The sequence below is a fragment of the Propithecus coquereli genome, unplaced genomic scaffold, assembly GCF_000956105.1.
Source record: "Propithecus coquereli isolate 6110/MARCELLA unplaced genomic scaffold, Pcoq_1.0 Scaffold52, whole genome shotgun sequence".
Lineage (NCBI taxonomy): Eukaryota > Metazoa > Chordata > Mammalia > Primates > Indriidae > Propithecus > Propithecus coquereli.
In genome coordinates, this window is record NW_012151063.1 from 7,355,895 (window position 1) to 7,377,487 (window position 21,593).

Consider the following 21,593-nt stretch of genomic DNA (forward strand, 5'->3'; position numbering starts at 1 on the left):
CTTTTAACAAAAAAACTGCCCCAGGATGAGGAAGGTGCCTGTATTTAGTTGGTTCCGCCCAGCCAGAACACAGAGCCTGATTGTTTGTACCTGCGGCCGTGCTCTTCAGACCGCAAGGGCATTTTATATACGCCCCCTCCGCACCCACCTGCCGTGCTCTTCAGACCGCAAGGGCATTTTATATACGCCCCCTCCGCACCCACCTCCCATAGATTCTGGGAACTCCGGTCACAGTGGACCCAGCAGCCCAGACTCTGGGGGTGGAGCGTTGTGTTTCGGGGACGCCGGGCTCACTCTGGACACGAATGCACAGAGAGTAGGAGGCCAACGACATTGGCACTGCGGGCCTCCGAAGCCAAGAGGTGACCCGGCCGGCTGGGCACGGCTGAGTGGCTGGGCGGAGCACGTGATACTCCCAGCCTGCCTCCCGGGCCCTCTGGGTGCCTGAGGCTGAAATCGACATTTGCCTCTGGCAGGAAAATGAGCTTGTCAGTTTCTGCCTCCTTCAGACCCTCAACCCAAAGGAGCAGGGGATTTCGGTAGCATTTTAACTTTGTATCTCAGAATCTGAAAGCCGAAGGTAAGTTGCTTATCACTCAGAAAAACAAACTCGAGAGGAGTGACCTAGAAAACCACACTGCCACTTTGTTGATTTTTAAAACCTGCTGTTGAAAATAATAGATAGTTGTGAGAGGCAAGGGCTGTATTTATCCCCAGATTAGAGATTAACCTTCTGAACAGAAATTTGGTTAATCTGGAGGGAATGGTGGTGTAAGCGCCAGGGTTAAATATAGGTAGGAAAGCTGCAGAAATAAATAGCAAGTAAACTTAACTCCAGCTTGCCTGTAAAACAATCTATTGCACATCTCTTTCAGCGGTGTGAGCAAAGGGAATGCTAAAATTGTGATTTTAACTCCAGTGAAAGTAGATTAATCTATTTGAAACCGGAATACAAATAAAAACAATTTCTGCTTTTGTCCTTTTACATTTCAAAAACGTTTATGTGGTTTGGCCAAAGAAAAGTTTATATGTGCACTGCTTAAGTTTGAAATATGCTATTTCAAATTTACGAAATGATCAGTTGGAATTTTCTAAATGCTTTCTAGACAAGGCTGTTTCAGTTGTGAATGAGAAATGTTGACATTGTGCATATTTTCTGTGATAGTAAAATGACTCACTTCTTCAGAATGTGATAAAAATTAGAAAATGCGAAATAATGAGTTATTGCGAATTAACTCTTTCTTGGCTGAGAGATTAAATGCCTTGCCAGAAGGTTTAAGAAGACAAACACAGACACAACTACAACCATGCTCACGCAATAGTGCTTTTTTTGGTGTGTTATGCAGCAATAGAAAAACACAATAGTGCTTTAGTTTAAATCATCAAATATTCAAGTAGTAAAAATATGTGGTGGTACCATTTTTTTCTTTGGCAAATACAAATTAATATTGGAATGCAGCTTTTGGGAGTAATTAAAGCATTATTCATCAGTGCAATTAGTATAATATTCCATAATGAATTGCTTTGAATTAAAGCATTTGATATTTGATATACGATTGAAACATTGAACATCTGCACAGTATGTCCACGCACGCTATATTTTAAGTGTCATTTTGATTTGCACAAAATAGATTTATTTCACCACTGCATTTGATAAATACTGGTTTTAAAATAAAACACTACATTATATTTCCTTTCACTATAATCCCCTCATTGCTAGTTCTTTTGAAATCCTATTAGGCGCTCGGAGCCTGTAATAATTTGGATTTCTCTTGTGTGCTGTTTGTGTCTTGTAATTCTTCGGGGAAGGCCAGGCGAGCTGCACACGTCGAGCATAAAGCCCTCCCGAGGGAGGATTTGAGGCCACTCGCCCCGGACCTCCGGGGACTTCCAGGGTCTTTCCCTCGACCCCGCGCCGACCTCCCGCCTCGCCCGAAGGCGTCACGTGGCAGCGTGGGGCCCGCCCCGCCGTGACGTCACGGCGCTCGCAGCCGTCGCGCTGAAGAAAGGATGCTCTAGGATGCTGTCCAGGTGGGCGGCCGAGCGGCGCGATGCGGCACTGCAGGTAAGGGGCTCGCGGCGCCCGCACCCCTCCCTGGCGCCCCCCGCCCGCGGGTCTGCGATCTGGCGGTCCCCCAGGAACCGAAAGCGGGGCCTCGGGCTGCGGCGGCGCTTGCCGCCCACAACTGTGCTGCTGCTGGGGCTGCTGCACGCACCCGGCAGGGGGTGGCCTGATGCGGGCACACGCGTGACTTGGGGCTCGGCGTTCCCACCCTGAGAAAGCGGGCAGGGGCCAGACAGGAAGGCAGGGGCGTCTTGCTCAAGAGGGGAAAAAAAATAGAGTGACCGCACTGCGTGCATTCTAAGGAGAGAGAGAGGCTTTTAAGAGATACCTATCGACTGTCTTCCCACTGTCATTGTGCTTCTCAAATGATGACATGTTTACTGATCACAGTGATTGGCCCTCAGTAGTTAGCCTCATTTCTTTCAAAGCAAAAGCATGCTGGGGAATGGAAACTTCTTGGTTAGCAATTTAAGAACTAGATGTGCAACCTAAATCGGTTTGCATTATTTTGCAAGGTTCCAGCGTTTACAGGGCGTACATCAGAGATGTATTCTTTTTTTTCTTGCAGGCATTTTAAGTAGATTTAAAAATAACAGTATCCAATAAAATAAAATAAATTGCAGCCTCCAAAGATAACATGTTGAGTGTAAGAGACAGCTACATATCTAAGAACAAAATGATCTTTAGCAGAGACTGGGCGTGGAAATAACACCAAAACCTAAGAATTCCCAGTGTTCTTTTTAATTCCCTTGCTGGATAATTAGCTTGGTGAATGAAGGGACTTGGTGACTCAGCGGCAGATGGGGGTTGGGGGTCAGGTGACTCTTCAGTTCTTGCATGACAGTGGGGGGTATTTTCCAGTTTCCAACCTGCATTTATATTCCTTTCTCAGAGTCAAAAGGAAACCATAGCCAGGACATGTGTGGGCACCCTTAGGAGGAGAATGTGGCATTCTTTCCTGTAAAACCTGCCCCCTCTGGAAGCCTTAGAGTCAGTAAACCGTATTGGAACTCACATCATGATAAATTTGACCTACCTCCAGCAACTTCTGGGGAACTGGAAAAGCAATGCTATTTTCATCGATAATTGAAGAAGTCATTTCTTTCAGGGTTTGGGACACCCTGATGTGTTGTTGCTGCATAATTTGGTAATTTATTTTATTGTAGTTTTCTTCCTTTGGTTCAGATTGGTTACGAGAATTAAGGTCCCCACCCTCTCTTCTCCCCCAGCCCAAACCTAGACAGAGCAAAGCAGACGATAGAGGTGGATATAATAGAGACTTGGATACTACTTCTGGCTTTGTGACTGTAACCTTGGGCAAGTCACTTTGTGTCTTTGGGCCTCAGCTTTCTCAACCTCTAAGTAACAAAGGGATTTAGGGCAGTGTTTCTCAACCTCAGCCATTGGTATTTGGGACCAGATAATTCTTTGTCGTGGGGGCTGTCCTGTGCATTGTAGGATGTTTATCAGCATCTCTGGTCTCCACCCACTGGATGCTACTAGCAAATCCCTTCCCCCTACTAGTTGTAACAACCAAAAATGTCGCCAGACATTGCCAAATGTCCCCTGAGGGCTCCATTGTGCCTGGTTGAGAACCACTGATTTAGATGACCTCTAAATGTTTTTCTGGCTCCAACATCCTAAAATTCATTTTCCTGTGATTTGTTTGATACCGAGCCCTTGATCACAACTCTGATCCCCTTTCATAGTGTCGTATATATTGGAAAATACGATGTGAAGGCCTTTTTATGCTGTGGGTTTCCAGAAATAGCTTGCATCACCAAGGATGGGGGCTGTTTGTGTGCTGTGTGTAGCTGGGAGGCTGGCTTGGCAGAAAGGAGAGTGTCGGGGAAACAGGAAAAAAAAGCACTGGATGAATGTGTGCTGAAGCCTGCTGGGACTTCGTGTTCAACAGACCTGGAGAATGTCACTATATGTGTCATCTCAGGCCCTGGGATAGACCTGGCAGCTGAGAGTCCATTTCCTTGTCTGTAAGGGTCGAAATAACAGTGTCCACTCAGAGGTATTGTGAGGATGAAATGAGATGGTGTCTGGTGCAGGCACCGAACGTGATGAGGGCAAGATGGCGGCGGTGGCCCCGCAGCTAGGAGGAGGCAAACACAAACTGCCTGCAGGACTGAGACAGGGCCACTCCCTCAGGGCAGTGATGGTCGCATGCTCTAAGCTTCAGGACAGGACTTGCATCTAAAGATCTGGCTGAGACACTTTGGAGGGTGACTGTGGCTGCATCATTTCGCCTCTCTGAGCTGTTGCCAGATCTGTCACATGGGGCCGACTGTGCTTGCTGGTCCTGCTTCCTTGGCTTTTTGGGAGGACGAGATAGGTGTAAGAGGATCTGCAAGCTGGGAAACTCCCGAGAGACACGAAGTGGTCCTGACAGTGGCGCTGCCAGGCGTGGGACATGTTACGGTGTGTGTGTATGTGGCGGCTGCTTAGAATGGCTAGAAAACATTTCCTTGTCCTGCAGGCCTGGGCCTTGATGAGCTCCTCCCCACATTCCCTTGCCATCGGTGCTCTCTCTCCCTCTCTCTCTCTGTCCTCACCCTCTCCTCCTTCCTGGCCCCATAAAAATTTGTGTCCTGGGAGGGCTTAGGAAAGCCCCCCTAGGGGAGGCTTGGCTTTCAGTGAGATGGAGCTGGAAGCAGCTGGCCTCAGGCCCCCCCAGGCTATCCCAGAGCAGGCCTCAAACTCCCGTGTGCCTTGGCATGGCTTGGCGCTCTCTGTGAGCCATCTGGCCTTGTCTCTTCGACAAGTCAATATTAAGAAAGAACATTTTAAAAAGGGAGCTACGGTATTTTCCATCAAACAAGGCTTGAGAGACTGAATAGCCAAATACAACCTGTGGCCCCTGATTGGATCCTGGCCTGAATAAACATGTGTAATAGGCATTTTAGGGACACTTGGAGACATTTTGTTGTGACAGGCTATTAGATGATACGAGGAGACTACTGTTGCTTTGATGAGACATGAGCATCTATGGTGTGGCCGGCAGCCCCTCACATGGGCCCAGCGATCCCCACCCGCTGGCAGCCACAACTTGGCGTCATTCTCTCCCTTTGAGTTGGGCTGGACCTAGTGGTTCGCTTCTGGTGGGTGCAATACAGCAGCAGTGATGAGAAGGCGCTTCTGAGATGAGGGGACAAAGGGACTCTGGCTTCTGCCTTGGGTGTGTTTTCTCTTGGATGGTGCACATGGAACGAGGGAGCTACCATGTCGTGAGCAGCCTTAGAGAAAGGTCCCTCTGGTGTGGGGAGGACCTGAGGTCCTCGGTCCAACAGCCCTCGAACCCAACAGCAGCATGAGTGAGCTTGGAAGCAGCTCCTTTAACCCCATTCCCCCCACTGAGCCTTGAGGTGGTTGCAGCCTGCTGAGAGGCCTGGAGTGGAGGGGCCCAGCTGAGCCACTCCTGGATCTGACACAGAAACGGGGAGATAAGACACGTTGTTTCCTGCCGCTGTGTTTGGGGTAGTTATGCAGCAGTAGATAGCTAATACATGTGTTTGTGTAGAAGAGTCGTGGTTTTTGGAGATGCATGCTGAAGTATGTAGAGATGAAGTGTCATGGTATCAATAATTTAATTTTTTTCTTTTCTTTTTTTTAAACATTTTTTGGTATCTCTTTAATCTATGGCTGAACAGAAGACAGATGAGCTCTCATACCTTGTTCTACAGTCAATCTGTTGCCATATCACGTGTCCTGTAGCCTGTGGAAAATTCCACTTGTACGCTCATGAGAGAAAGTTCACTTTTAAATGGTTCAGTTCAATGAAGAGAGGGAAAGGCGTGAGGCAGATATGGCCGAATGTGGACAATTGAATCTGATTGCTGGTGTTTGCTGGATTCTTCTGTATGATGTTCTGTGTAATTGAAAATGTTCATAACAAAAAGTTTTTTAAAAAGTAAAGAAATGTAGACTCTTGGGCATGTGGGTGTTCTGATGGGGTGGGTCCGGGGTGAGGTCCAGGGGAGTACTTTAACCTGGGGTCCTGGCCTTCCCCGCTTGCTGCGAGGCCTGCCACACCCACCAGGCCAAGGGGGCTTAATGGCCATGACTCATCTCTCCTCCCACACTGGTAGGGGCAGCTGTGTGGGGACAGGACAGTTCTCCCACCTCCTCAGCAAACTCTGGCTTGTTGGCCGTGGGGAGGGTCTTGTTATCAGACCTTTGCTGAACCACATCTTCAGTGGATGGCTGGAGAGAGACTTTCCCTTCTGTATGCAGGAGTGGGTTTTCTTTATAGATTGCGATAAGTATTTTTTTAATGACTTATACTTGTTTTTCATTGAAATAGGAAGACATGCACATAGTGAAAACTTCAAGGTTATACAAAGACCCAGGAATGGGTCTCCTTCTCATCCTGGTCTTCTAATCCCTCTTCCAAAGGTGCCAACCGATACCTTTATTATATATTCTTTCAGAAATTATCTGTGCAAATGTACTCCATCTATATAATTATATGTATTAATTTCCTCTGTTTTGCCTTTATTGGGATATAATTTACACAGAATAAAATGCATGGGTCTTAATTCGATTGGTGACAAATGAAGATAGAGAGCATTACCAGTACCCCAGAGGGTCTCATCTTGCCCCACTTTAGCCAAACTCTCTGGCAAGAGGTAACCCCCATTCTGAGTTCTGTCAGCACAGTTTTTCGTGTTCTTAAACTCCATACACATGGAATCACACAATATGTGCCGTTTTATATCTGGCTTCTTTTGCTCAGCATGATTTCGAGATTCATCCATGTTGTTCATGTAGCAGTAACTCATTCCATTTTCTCACAAATAGCACTTTTAGAGATAAAATGGGAGCACTCAGTATACCCTCTTTCTCTTACTACGAATGTTTGGAGACCATTTTGCACATAGCATGTCCCATTGTGTGGACAGGACGGTCAGTTATTTAACCAGTCTTCTATAGATGGGCATGAGGGTTAGCCAGTCTTTTGTCATCAATGATGATGGTATTATAAGAATGGAAAAACTCTAGAATTTGTATGTTGGCAATGAGCTTCAAAGTCAAAGCCACCTTTATATTTTGCATAGAGGAAGAGATGTCCACAGAAGTCAAGTGACTTGCCCAAGGTCACGTGACTAATAGTGACAGAACTGCAGGACAACCGAGGTCTCTTGATGGCCTGTACAGAATCTTCTTTTGTCCACTGTAGGTTCTGGGAGGGCAGAAGCTGCGTTTGCCTTATTCACTACTGTAAACACAGCGCATAGCACATAGCAGGTACTCATTAAATATTTGTTGAATGAAAAAATAAGTGAAACAGTAGTATCTTGAGAAAAGATCATCTATATTGTGAGAACTGCAAAGACATTTCTGTAAGACATGAGCCTCAATATTCATTCACTCATTCACTCTCTTAATTACTTCTTCATTCAAATGTTCCTTGGGTCCCTGCTATGTGTCTAGGTTGGGGTTCCTCAATGTTGACATTATGGATGTTAGAGGCTGGATGATTCTTTGTTATGGGGGGCTGTTCTGGGCACTGTAGGGTGCTGAGCAGCATCCCTGGTCTCTGCTCACTAGATGCCAGGAACAGCCCCTTTCCTTCCCCTAGTTGTGACAACCAGAACTGTCTCCAGACATTGCCAAGTGCCCCCTGGCAGACAAAATTGCCCCCAGTTGAGACCTACCAGTCTAGGCAATGGGATACATGGTGGAACCAAATGGACAAGGTTCACGCCCTCACAGAACTGTCATTTGAGTTGAGGAAAGAAGAAATAACTGTGTAATGGGTTTGTTACTGAGCGAAATATAGTAGGAGGCAAAGGATGGACAACGATAGACTGAAAATGCCAGTTAGACAGGGAAGTCGAGGAGGCCTCTGAACAGCTGGCACTGGAGTGGGTGCCCGAATGAAGTGAAAGAGCAGTGTGTGAATGAGAGGGGAGTGAGCAGCCAGGCTTGAGGGAACAGCTGGTGCAAAGGCCCTGAGGCAGGGCAGGTCCAGTGCATTTAAGGAACAGCAGGGAGGTCAGTGTGTCCAAAGAAGAGCAGCCCAGAGAACACGTGGTGGGAAAGGTGCTCAGAGGGGAGGGAGGGGAAGGCCATGCGGGAACTTGTCAGTTGTGGGGACACCCCTGATTATTCTGTGATGGAAAGCCACTGGTGCTCTTGTGTTGGGGAGTGACATGTTAGGACTGCCTGTCCTCTGAGGAGGGTCCTGGAAGGCTGGGGTCAGGCCGTGACCCACACCAGGGATGAGATTGCAGGGTGGGTGTCTTCCTTTGAGGATGGTGTCCCCCTCATCCCATCAGTGGCAGTTGATGACAGCCACCCCCATGCCTCATTCTGTGTCCTTCCTGGGAAAGCCACCTCCTTGCCCTGGGTGCTGTGGCTTGTGGCTCATCTCTGTGGCCACCACTGCCACCCACACATGGGCTTGCCCAGCAGCTTCACGAGGCTTCTCGATGGCCTGACCGTGTTTTCCTACCTCCTGGTTCTTTGTTTCTCTTCTGGTTTCTTTGGCTAAATGTGAGAGTTATTTTTTCCCCTCCGCCACAGCCCTTGGAGGCGCTGGTTGGGTTAAAAGGGCTCTGTGGTTAGCAGATAGGAGCTCCAGCCACCACAATGACAGGCGGGTTATTTTTCCTCCCAGCTGAGTCACGCCTCGCGCCCGCACCCCTTTCCCCCAGACACGCACACTGACGGAAATGTCAGCCCTCACCTGGCCACAGCGCCTTGTTCTCTTTGCCGCGGCCAGTCTAAGGACGCCAGGGGAACACATCAAAGCTGGCTGCGATGCCTTCCTGCGGTTTCACCTTCCCAAAGTCGCTTGTCAGGGGTGTCTACTTAAATCGTTTTTATCCATGAGGGCGTGTACCTCAGGTAAGCAGAAAATGTGACTAGGTTGTTGTGGAGAAAAACCTGTCAGCACATGGTCAGGGGAAGGCCAGTCTGAGGAGGTCCCAGGAGACCGAGGGACACGGGGTGGCGTTTCCCAGTAGCACTGTCTTTACAGCTCCCAGGAGTGGAAATTCAAAAACAAATTCGTTCGTTGAAGTCCTAACCCCCAGGACTTCAGAAGGTGACCTTATTCGGAGACAGGGTCTTTACGGAGGCAGTCAAGTTGAAACGGGGTCATTCGGCGGGTCCTAATCCGATATGACTCGGGTCCTTATAAGAAGAGGAAATTTCAACACAGACAGACACAGAGGGAAGACCACGTGAGGAGATGTAGGGAGAAGAGCAGAAAGGCCTGGAAAAGATCCTTCCCTGAGAGCCCTCAGAAGGGACCAACCCTGCCGACACCTTGATGTCAGGCTTCTGGCCTCCAGAGCTACGAGACGACACGTTTCTGTTATCCGAGCCACCCAGTCTGTGGCATGTGTGATGACATCTCTAGCAAACTCGTACCGCAGCGTTTTTTGTGGGCGTGTGAGCCTTCCCTGCCGGGGAGGGCGGAGGGTAGCCCGGGTGCCTTTAATGAAGCTCTCTGGCACAGTTTAGGAGAAGCGCGGCGGCCACCAACGCCATCCGTGGAAGCCAGTAGCTCTTGAGTCGTGAGATGACAGAGGCCTGCTCGGCTGGTGTGGAGGAGGCCCTCGGGCCTGGGCTTGATCCGGCTCCCCCCTCACTGTCTGCGCGACTTAACCTCTCCTCTGCCTCAGTTTGCTCATCTGTAACATGGGTCTGCGGGTGACAGTACTTCATTCCTAGGGTGTCAGGAGCCCTACCGACTTGATATGTGTGAACTGCTTAGAATGGTGCCTGGCACACCTCGAGCCCTGTCCAAGCTTGCCGTTATATTATTATGGGAAGGAGGCTCTGGGGGAATTCTAAATCCTTGCCCTTGGCACCAGCAGCACTGCGCCCTCCTGGCCCCCGCTCTCCACCCCCGGGTGGCGGTGTGAGAATGCTGAGTCCGTTGCATCACCCAGGCACATGCGGTTGGCCTCATCCTGTTTCCTACGGGCTGGGTTTCTAAATGGGAGGGATAGCTGTGTGGCCCTGGGGCTGTAGGAACCTGCCATGGTCACGCCCCAGCTGGCCAGACTGTAGGAAGGAGGGTGCTGGGGCCAGGGAGGAAGTGGGAGGAGGAAGTGTCTCTGCCCGCCCGAGGCAAAATTTTGGAACAGGCAGTTTCTTTCTGCCTGTTACTTTTGCTGTGAGCTTCCCTTTCTTTGAAACTCCCTGGTCCTGTGGCCCTCGGCCCTTGCTGGTTGGCCACCAGTGGGCTCCCTGTCACTGTCAATGCCTCCCCGTCATCTCCCCTCTGGGGAGCCCAGCCTGGTGTTTGGAGGCTTAGCTGTAAGGGGTGAATGAATCATAGCCCCCTCGCCATCCTGAAGGTGTCTGCATTTTTAAAAGCAAGACTCTCTGATCTCAAATGAATTCGAAATTGCTGGGGTTTCAGGCAGGGAGGAAAAGGGAGGTGAAAGCTTTGACTGGTGTTGATGGTCTCCAAGATGGGCCCCCACAGTCCTGCCTCCAGCTATTCATGCCCAGGCACGGTCCCCTCCCATATTGAGCCACTCAGGGCTGACCTGTGTCACCAATAGGACACTGTGGAAGCGATGGTGGGTGGCTTCTGAGGCTAGATCATTAGAGACTCTCCTGCTTCTGCTCTGCTTCCTCGGATCACCCCCTCTGGAGGAAGCCAACTTCCATATCAGGAGGACACTCAAGCAGTCCTGTGAGGGTGCCCAGATGGGATGGAACCGAGGACTCCTGCCAACAGCCAGCACCACTTTGCTAGCCACGTGAGGAGCCACCTTAGCAGTGGATCGTCTGGGCCCCGTCAGCTCTCAGATGACTGTGCCCCGGCTGACATCTTCACTATAACATCCTGGGAGACCTTGAGTCACACACACCCCAAGCTGCTCCCAAATTCCTGACCGACAGAAACTGTGTAAGATAATAAATGTTTATCAGTTTAAGCTGCTAAGTTCTGGGTGATTTGTTATGCTGACTTAGATAACTAATATACTGTAAGCGTCCAGGGTTTTCTGGGAGGGGAGGGCCAGCTCCCCAGGCTGTGGCCACGGCTGCCTTCCTTTGGCCCTTTCTGAATCTCCACTTTTATCTGATTGTTCCGTATTTGTTCATGGTGTGTTCCCTCCCTCTCTCTCTCTCTCTCTCTCTCTCTCTCTCTCTCTCTCTCTCTGTCTCTCAGGTTGGGGAGGAGAGGAGCTCCCTGCAAGGTTTAGGTATATTGATTATAAGTTGGGGTATATTGAGGATGAGTTTGGGTACATTGATTGTTTTTTTTTTTGAGGCAGAGTCTCACTCTGTTGCCCAGGCTAGAGTGCCGTGGCGTCAGCCTAGCCCACAGCAACCTCAAACTCCTGGGCTGAAGCGATCCTCCAGCCTCAGCCTCCCGAGTAGCTGGGACTACAGGCATGTGCCACCATGCCTGGCTAATTTTTTGTCTATATATTTTTAGTTGTCTGGCTAATTTCTTTCTATTTTTTTTTTAGTAGAGAAGGGGTCTCGCTCTTGCTCAGGCCGGTCTTGAACTCTTGACCTTGAGCGATCCTCCCGCCTCGGCCTCCCAGAGTGCTAGAATTACAGGCATGAGCCACCGCGCTCAGCCGGGTGGTACATTGATTTTTAAGTAAATGGGTAACTGTCTATATTTCACAAGAATATGTATCCACATGTATGTCTTCATAGCCTGGAGACTTCAGTAAAATAGCCCCCAGGTGCCAATGGCATCGGTCTGGCTATTGCTTCAAGCCCCCAGCATTTGCAAGTGTGGGTGACATTTTGCCTCAGAGCAGCCCCCTTTTCCTCCAGCACCAGCGAAACATGCCCCAGCCTGTGACATTGCGTGGGCGTGCCAGCCCCAGTGCCTTTGCTTTGTCAGAGGTTCCAGACTTCTGACCTGAATTATTTCAGTGGGAGGTCATTTTTATAAGAGGAGGTACAATGTGTATTTTCAGAGAGAAAGTATTTCAGAGGCACTTCAAAGAGTTGTTGTAGCATGCCAACAAAAAACCTAACTTTCGTAAAGTGAAGCAGTGTGATTTAATTCTAGCTGATGGCTTTGTGGATTGCCTTTAGTAAATTTGTAATTGAAATATATGTACAGAAAAGTGCATGAAGTGTAAGTGTGCAGCTTGATGAATTTTCACAATGTGCACACACCTGGGTAACCAGTGCCCAGGTCCAGAAACAGAACATGACCAGCTCCCAGCCACCCTCATGTCCCTTTCCAGGGGTAACTGCTATTCTGAATAACTCCACAGGTTGGTTTTGCTTGTTTGAAACTTACTGTAATGGGATCATGGATTCCTTTGTGGCTTCTTTCTTTGTTTCCTTTCAGTTGACATAGGTTTGTGAGCTGGATGGAGTGCTACTTCGTTCATGTTCATAGTTGTTTATTGGCTAGTAACTTTCTCTGGATGTAACGTGTCTTTTTCTCTCTCATTGCTTTTAAGATATCCTCCTTTTCACTAGTTTTTAAAAACAATTTGATTATGATACGCCTTGTGTAGTTTTCTTCATTTTTTTTTTTTTTTGGTGCGTGGGGTTCATTGAGCTTCTTGTGTCTATGGGATTAAAGTCTAATAGTTTAAATCTTTGTGTAGAACAGGAGTTCCTGTAATGAACGTTCTGGTCAGCTTATCAAAATTTATTTTAGAGAAACTTCTTGAGAGAGTTTAAAGGGATCATTAAGCCAACTGCACTCCTGAGCTCTCACCTCCTTCACTTGGATAAGAATGGCAAAGAAGGGTTTGTCTTACAGGGCTGCTCAAGGAACTGCCAGATTGTGGTGCTCTTAGCCTCCGTTGTGGGTTCAAAGTCCACTCCCTAGGGACCCAGCGATTCTGTGTGGTTGGTTATCAGCCAGATAGATGCTCACCTGCTGCACTTAGGAGGATACCTGTCTCTGTTTGTCAGCCCAACTTTTTTTATGGGTGAAAAGTAGTAAGAGAAAAATCAAGATGAATTCAGAAGTTAAAAAAAAAACAGGAAAAAGCAAGTTATGCCCTTCAGACATGCATTGCCACAAATTATAAAACTCACGGATGATGGTGCATGTTGCAAAATCACTCACATTTTACATGTCCAGTGACTTCAGTTTGGTTCATTAGTCTTTTGTCCTTTGTATATGTGCAGATAAAACATCTTTCTTATATCGATTCTTGAGTGTGTCTATGCAGTGATGTCCAAAGCATTTAGCTGACTGCTTAGTAGAGTTTTATACCTAGAGATGGCTATAGTATTAATAACACTCTTTGTAGAATAGAGGTGGGTATACGTGGCTGGCTAAGCTTTTGTGGTAGCGGGTTCAGCAAACACTTCCTTTTATGCAGGGGCAGATGGTAAATAGAGATGAGTCACACAGGCCTCTGCCCTCAAGGAGCTCCCAGTCAAGTATGGGAGGAAGCAAGTTTGTAAATATTTATTCCAACAAAATGCAGTTTATAAATAAGGTTGATATTAAAAATATTATGATTAAAACACAATGGACAGGATGCAAGTAATGAAATAGAGTGTGAACTAGCAAGGGAACAAAAGGTTACACTAGACAATGGCTCTCAAAGTGCAGCCCCCAGCAGCAGCAGCCTCCCTGGGAGCTTGGTAGAAATGCAGATTCCGCGACTCCACCCAGACATGCTGAATGTGAAACTGTGAGGGAGGAGCCTGGCATCTGTGTTCCACCAGCTCCCGTGGTAATGCTGAGAACCACTGGTCCGGGCGACGAGCAGCTATCGGTCAGTGTTCTGTTGGGAGCCTATGACAGGCCATTTTGGTGCTCAGGTGGTTCCTCAGTTGCCAGAGGCCTCAACACAGCTTGCTTCCTTTTGCTGGGGGACTGATCATCCATTGCAATCATTGAACAATAATATCAGGGAGTTTTTCTGAATTCTTACATGGAGGGAAATTTTTACTTTGCCCATTAGGACAATTTAACCTTTTTTTTTCTTTTATGGATTGTGCTTTTGGTATCATTCCTAGTAACTCTTTGCCTAGCCCTGTGTCGCAAAGATTTTGCCCATTTGTATGAAACCATAAAGATCACTCACATGGGTTTTACACAGTCAAAGGCATCGCTGGTTGACGAAATATGAAATGCCATGCAACACTGCCTTCGTTTAGGTTCTCTCAGAAGTGGAATCTGAGATGAGGTTTCCAGTGCGTGCAGGGAGTTTAGTTGGGAGGTGCAGGGACTCCTGGGAGTGGGTGGGGAAGTGACACCAGGAAAAGAAGACAGCCATTAGAGGCTGGGCTATTAATGCAGCTCACACAATGGGCAACTGGAGCTTAACGCCACACTTGAGAAGCTCTAGGAAATGGACTTGCTGTGTCACAGGCCCCCAGGATCACCTCTGGGTCCAGCGATTCCCTAGGAGGGCTGACACGGCTCAGCACATGCCATGTTCATGGCTGTGATTATCACAGTGCAAGGATACAGAGCCAGTCAGCAAAGGGAAAAGGCGCCAGGTGGAGTCCGAAGGAAACCAGGCGCGTGCTTCCGAGAGTGCTCTCCCAGTGGAGTCACACAGAACGTGCTTAATTCCTCCCACGATGATTGAGACAACACATCTGAAATGTCAAGCAGGGAAGCTCCTTAGAGACTCCGCGCCCAGGGTTTTTATTAGGGGCTGGTCACATAGACACCTTCTGCCTAGCACATATCAAAATTCCAGACTCGCAGAAGGAAAGTGGGCACTCAGCACAAATCACATTATTTGGATGAACAGTTTAGGCATAGTGTACCATTCTTATAGATTCCGGGAATGGTGGGAACCCTCCCGAAATCCAGGTTCCCACATGCAAGCAGGCCTTTCTAAGGAGAGTGGTCTCAGGCCTGCTATGTTAAGTGTTTTCTGCATATATACCAAAGCACATGCCTTGGAATTATCCCATTTGAGGGACAAGGGAGTTGGGGGTATGTATACACCAGGTGTTGAGAGTCATCAGTTAATACCTACTCCCGGTAATGCACTTCAGGCACGCCATGTGAGTAGAGCCACCTTCTGTGGGTCCTGTATCAATGACCTCAGGCACAGAGATACGGTTAGAAATTAGCTGGAGCTTACTGGAAGGTTTTGAATGATATGAGTGGGGCACTGGTAGCATAGGATACAGGAGTTATTCTAGGAATTGGGTGGGGACAACAAAGCCATGTGTACAGGGCAGTTTTCACGTGCATGTGGTCATGAGGCAGTATTACAACTGTGGGTGAAGAGACCAAGGTCGAGGTGTCCCTCTAACTTCCTTGGGGCGTGGCAGGAATGCCTGGTATAGGGCATTGCTGGGCCTGGAGGTGCTGAGAGAGCCACAGATAGATACCTCCTTCTGGTGTCTGCCATCTGAGGGATGGGAAAGTATATATGTGCGTGTTATGTGTGTGTGTGAGCATTTCCAGGGCAGAAAATCCTGGTACATTTTTTATATTTTAAATTTCCACTTTGAATCTTTCAATTCTGAGCAGCATGAATAGGCAGATAAAAAAATGTTTGCTATAGCCTCAAACAGTCATGGCAGAAAATGTTTTTTCCTCTGTCCACATGAGCAAATTAAGAGAACAGTGCTCCGTTGTATAATTTCAAGATAGTTGTTAATTTGCATTGGATTGTCTTCCTCAGGTGTGGCACGTCGTGTGCACAGGGACGCGGGTCTGAGGAAAGGCAGTGTGGGGGTCCCACCTGGATTTAAGCTCCTGTTACCCGCCTGCCAGAGAACTTAGTGGAGAGCTGGAAGCAGGGGCCCAGCTGGCCTGGCTGCCCTGGAGGAGGGGCTGGGGGGAAGGGTTGAGCCTGGAGCAGGAAGGAGTGAAATTAGACAGTCTGATGACGACATGGTAATGCAGTCCTTGCACCGAGGTGACATTCTTCAAAGGCAACTAACTGCAAGGCTGCCCTCTTCCCCTTAAGGCTGGCTTCCTCTCTCAGTGTCTCCGATGCCCTGCTAACTGCCAGCTGCAGACCAGTCTTCCCAGAGCCTCCTGGAAATGCAGAGTCTCGGGCCCCACCGCTGCCCTCCAGATCAGGATCTGCAGTTTAATAAGACCCACAAGGGATTCATGGCTCGCCCAGGCCAGAGTCAGCTTCTCCCCCGAGGCTGCACATTGACAGCACCTCGGGAGTTTTAAAAGTTGCTGCTTGTTCTTTTCACTTAAGGTTGCTTTGGCTACACGGGGTCTTTTCTGGTTCCATACGAGGTGTAGAATTATTTTTTCTAGATCTGTGAAAAACGACGTTGGTATTTTAATGGGGATTGCATTGAATCTGTAATCACTTTGGGTAGTATAGACATTTTAACAATGTTGATTCTGCCAATCCGTGAGCATGATATGTTCTTCCATTTGTTTACATCCTCTGATTTCCTTCCTCGATGTTTCATCGTTCTCCCTGTAGAGGTCTTTCACCTCCTTGGTTAAATATATTCCTAGGTATTTTATTTTCTTTGTTGCTATTGTGAAAGCTACAGAATGGGAGAAAATATTTGCATGCTATACATCCGATAAAGGGCTGATAACCAGAATCTACAAATAAGCAAATCAGCAAGAAAAAAAATTGAACAACCCCATTAAAAAGCGGGCAAAAGACATGAACAGAACATTTTCAAATGAAGATAGACCAATGGCCAACAAACATATGAAAAAATGCTCAACGTCTCTAATCATCAGGGAAATGCAAATCAAAACCACAAGATATCAGCTAACTCCAATGACAATGGCTTTTATCAAAAAGTCCCAAAACAACAGATGCTGGCATGGATGCAGAGAGAAAGGAACACTTATACACTGTTGGTGGGACTGCAAATTAGTACGACCTCTATGGAAAGTATTATGGAGATACTTCAAAGAACTAAAAGTAGACCTACCATTTGATCTAGCAATCCCACTACTAGATATTTACCCAAAGGACAAAAAGACATTTTATAAAAAAGACACTTGTACTCAAATGTTTATAGCAGCACAATTCACAATTGCAAATACGTGGAAACAACCCCAGTGCCTATCAATCCATGAGTGGATTAATAAAATGTGGTGTATGTATACCATGGAGTTCTACTCAGCCATAAAAAATGGTGAACTAATATCTTTTGTAACAACCTGGATGGAACTGGAAACCATTCTTCTATGTGAAGTATGGCAAGAATGGAAAAACAAACACCACATGTCCTCAATACTAAATTAGAACTAATCGATCAGCACTCGTGCACATATAGAAGTAAAACTCAACGGAAATCAAGCAGGTGGGAGGAGGGCAGAGGGGATGGGGAAATTCACACATAATGGGTACAGTGAGCACTATCTGGGTAATGGGCACAGTTATAAGTTTGACTCAAACTGTACAAAAGCAGATTATGTAACTAAAATGTTTGTACCCCCGTAATATCCTGAAATTTAAAAAAAAGTCGCTGCTGCCTGGGCGCAGCCCCAGAGCCCTGCTTCATCTGCCCGGCACGCCTGAGCAGTGGGCTTTCCAAAAGCTCCAGCCCGGCCCTGCTGACCGTGTCCCCCTGAAGCTCTCCTTCCTCAGCCTCCCACACCTCTGCCTCTGCCTGTGACTTCGTAATCTCCTTGCTCTCCTGGCTCTTTCTCTGTCCTCTGCTCCCACCTGTCTCCCCAGATTTCTGACTTCATCCCGTCTCTTTTCTTTCTTTGTTACCTCCTCCCCATTCAAAGTGTCGCCTGCAGACCTGCGGTGTCAGGAGGTGTCAGTCCAGCAGTGTCAGCCTAGCTGGGGGAGCTCGCGAGAAATGGGGAGTCGCAGGCCCTGCCCCAAACCTGCTGCCTCAGCACCTGCACTTGACCCAGGTGCCTAGGGCATTCAGACGCACACTGACGTGTGGGAACGCTGGTCACCGCTGCTCTAGCTGACATAGCATTTGATGGAACCCAGGGAACCTGGGCTTGGGGCCGGAAGGCACCTCTGCAGCCCTTGCTTGTTTATTCTCAGGGAGTCTCAACCTGTCACTGCTGACCTCTAGGCTGGATCGTTCTTTGCTGTGGGGCTGTCCTGTGCATTCAGGATGTTGAGCAACATCTCTGGCCTCTACCCACTCAATGCCAGGAGCAGCCGCCTGCTCAGTTGTGGCAACCAAGAATGTCTCCAGGCATTGTCAAGCATCCCCTGGGGGACACAGTCACCCCTGGTGAATGCCACGGCTCTAAAACAAGGCTTGCCCACTATGGAAACCCTTGTTGGGGAGAAACAACCTGTGGTTCACATAGGTTAAAGGTTACCAGTTGGCTCTGGGTACCCCAAATATATCCCTTACAGAGAAGTGCCTGAAAGTCTCATTTGATCCATTTTTGAATTAAGGCAGAATTTCCCCACCTCAGCACTATTGGCACTAGAGCTCTGGCTAAAGTCTAAAGACTGAGGGAAGGATGGCAGTGAGGCAGGGCAGGGTAGGGAGGAGTTGGCCTGGTAGTTACAGGTTGGAGCGAGATGGAGAAAGGCGGAACCATTCCTGGCACGTGCTTGCTTGACCAGCAGGAGCGGAACTAGTGGACTCCAGGGAATGGCCCCTGGTGGCCATGAGCTTCGGTGGACCACCCCCTGAGACCAGGGGCCTTTAGAGGATTAGACAGCACCAGGGAGCTGGCAGCCAGCAGACACCATCCTCTGAGCTCAACGCCTCTTGCAATCCATGTAGGTTGTAAGAAAAGGAACTTTGTAAAGGCTGGTTAGTCATTGGAGCTTCTGGAAAATCTGTAAGAAATGAAGTTTTTGGGGTGTTTAATTTTTAGATCTCACCTGACCAAAGCCTGTCTCTGAACTTGATGTTCTTGGGTCCTCTCCTCTGGCTGTGTGGTTCTAAAATTTCTGTTGTGTCTTATGCTTCTCACAGTGTCATGTAAACACTATGGTAACCTCTGGCTATCATGACCTTGAATAGTTTGTTAGCGCTATGGTATGATTTTTTTTTCTTTTTTTTGAGGTAGGATCTCTCTCTGTTGCCTGGGTTAGAGTGCAGTGGCATCATCATAGCTCACTGTAGCCTCAAACTCCTGGGCTCAAGTGATCCTTCTGCCTCAGCCTCCCGAGTAGCTGGGACTACAGGTGTGCACCACTACACCTGGCTTGATTGTATTTTTTTATTCCTAAACTAAGGCATCAGGAATATTGAAGAATTAGGATAGCTAATTAGTTGGAGAAACATTTCTGATTGTAAAATCTCATAGAAACCTCAGTGTGTGTGTTGTGTGTGTGTGTGTGTGTGTGTGTATAATAGGAACTACTTTTTATTTTCCCAAAGCTTTAAAGTTGAAATGTTGCTAGCAAGGTCCTTTAGTTGCATTTCTGGGATCTCATTCCTTCCCTTAAATAGCTGTGGCTACTTACTTTTGTGCTGTCCCAGTGGATCACGATGATTTGTTTGCTGGGTTCTGTTGGGAGGCGAGAATTGTAAATGTTCTGGTAGCTCTGGTGCCTTGGACAGTGGCCTGGCAGGTAGCAGATGTCCAATAAATGCTTGCAGTGTAAAGCAAGGGCTGGCAGACCACAGCCGGCATGCTAAATCCAGCTTGTTTTTATAAGTAAAGTTTTATCAGCACATAGCTACACCCCTTCATTTACATACTGACTGTGGCAGCTTTGTGCTATAATGGCAGGGTCCAGTAATTGCAAGGGAGACTGTATAGCCTAAAAAGCTGAAAATATTTCCCATCTGGCTGTTTCCGGAAACATTCGCTAGCTCCTGACTATCAGTTAGGTTAGTTACTATGAGGGGACAGGAAGGAGGTGGCAAGAACAGCTTGTCAGAAAGGCTCATGAGACCCGGAGGAGATTTTAGTAACAGTTTCCACTGTGCCCACGTTGGCTGAGGACACTGCTGGTCCTTATCCCTTGGACAGCTGGCCTTCCTTGCTCATTGGAGACTTTTTTTTTTTTTTTTTTGAGACAGAGTCTCACTGTGTTGCCTGGGCTAGAGTGCTGTGGTGTCATCTTAGCTCACAGCAATCTCAAACTCCTGGGCTCAAGCGATCCTCCTGCCTCAGCCTCCCAAGTAGCTGGGACTACAGGCGTGCGCCACCATGCCCGGCTACTTTTTTTTTTTCTATATATTTTTAGTTGTCCAATTAATTTCTTTCTATTTTTAGTAGAGACGGGATCTCGCTCTTGCTCAGGCTGGTTTCAAACTCCTGAGCTCAAACAATCTGCCCGCCTCGGCCTCCCAGAGAGCTAGGATTACAGGTGTGAGCCACCGCACCCGGCCTCATTGGAGACTTTTAATCTTTTACTCTGAATTATGACTTTCTATTCCATCTGTCCAAGTCATCTGGGGATTAGCTAATAGAGCAAATTGACAAATAATATGACATGGTCTGATTTGGGAGAGGAATACTGGCATAAAACTTGGTGGCTTCTATGGCACCTGGCCACTGCTGGGCAGAGAGGGCAGGGAGCAGGTGGAAGGTCTTCAACCACAGCGTTTTATGGGCGTGTGTAAATGATGATGGCCGCATACTGTATAATGGCTCCAAGTGGGAAATTACCTAAGTGTCCATCCGCAGTACAGTGGATAACTGTGCTGGGGCTTATTCCCACAGTCAAATACTGTAGAGCAGGAGTTGGCAAAGCACATCATCCTGCGCGCCAAATCCAGCTCACCGCCTGCTTTTGTACAGCTCATGGGCTAAGAATGGTTTTCACACTTTTATATGATTGAAAGAAGCCAAAAGAAGAATAATTTTTGTGACATATGATGATGATATGAAATTCAGATTTCAATGTCCATAAATAAAGTTTTATTGAAACACAGCCCCAGTCATTAATGTGTGCATGGTCTCAGGCTGTTTTGCAACGACAATGGCAGAATTCAGCAGTCCCGACAGAGACCACATGGCCCGCAAAGCTTCAAAGATTTACTATCTGGCCCTTAACAGAATATGTTTCCTGACCCCTGTTATAGGGCAAAGAAAATGAACAAACAGAGAAACAGGAATTACACTCAACAACATGGACAGATCTTCCAACATAATGTAGAACAGAAGCTGGAAACAAAAGGTTTCATTCATTTAAAGTTGAGAAATGGGCAACAGTAATGTATGGTGTGAGGGGTCAGGATAGTGGTCACCCTTAGGGGTGGGGCAGGGACTGGGAGCTCCTCATGTTCTGTCCCTTGATCTGGGTTCTGATCACGTGGGTGGGTTCCCTTTGCGAAAATTTGTGGAGCTGTACACTTGTGATTTTTGCATTTTTTTGGATAGATGTTTACTTCAATGAGAAGCTTACTCAAGAAAAGTGATTTCAGTCTGGTGGCTCCTCGGAAGGTTAACCATAGAGTTGCCATCTGACCCAGCAACTCCATTGCTAGGCATATACCCAAGAAAATGAGAACATGTCTATACGAAGACTTGTATAGTCCCAAAGTAGAAACAGCCCACAAAGCCATCAGCTGATGAATGGATAAACAAAATGTGATATGGCCACACAATGGAGTCTTTTTTTTTTTGTTTGTTTTTCTGAGACAGAGTCTCACTCTGTTGCCCAGGCTAGAGTGCTGTGGCGTCAGCCTAGCTCACAGCAACCTCAAACTCCTGGGCTGAAGCGATCCTCCTGCCTCAGCCTCCCAGGTAGCT

General features: G+C 47.6%; 1 protein-coding gene across 2 annotated transcripts in view; it reads left to right on the plus strand.

Moving 5' to 3' along the window:
* Positions 1-301: 301 nt before the first annotated feature.
* The window catches only part of CLCN4 (chloride channel, voltage-sensitive 4), a 77,326-nt gene continuing 56,034 nt past the window's right edge, over positions 302-21,593 (plus strand). Inside the window, exons 1-2 of one of the 2 annotated variants that reach the window (XM_012656829.1) lie at positions 302-580; positions 1,810-2,065. The gene's annotated coding sequence lies outside the window, so the exon portion shown is untranslated. The remainder of the gene's footprint in view (positions 581-1,809; positions 2,066-21,593) is intronic. The other variant, XM_012656830.1, reaches the window with a different exon arrangement.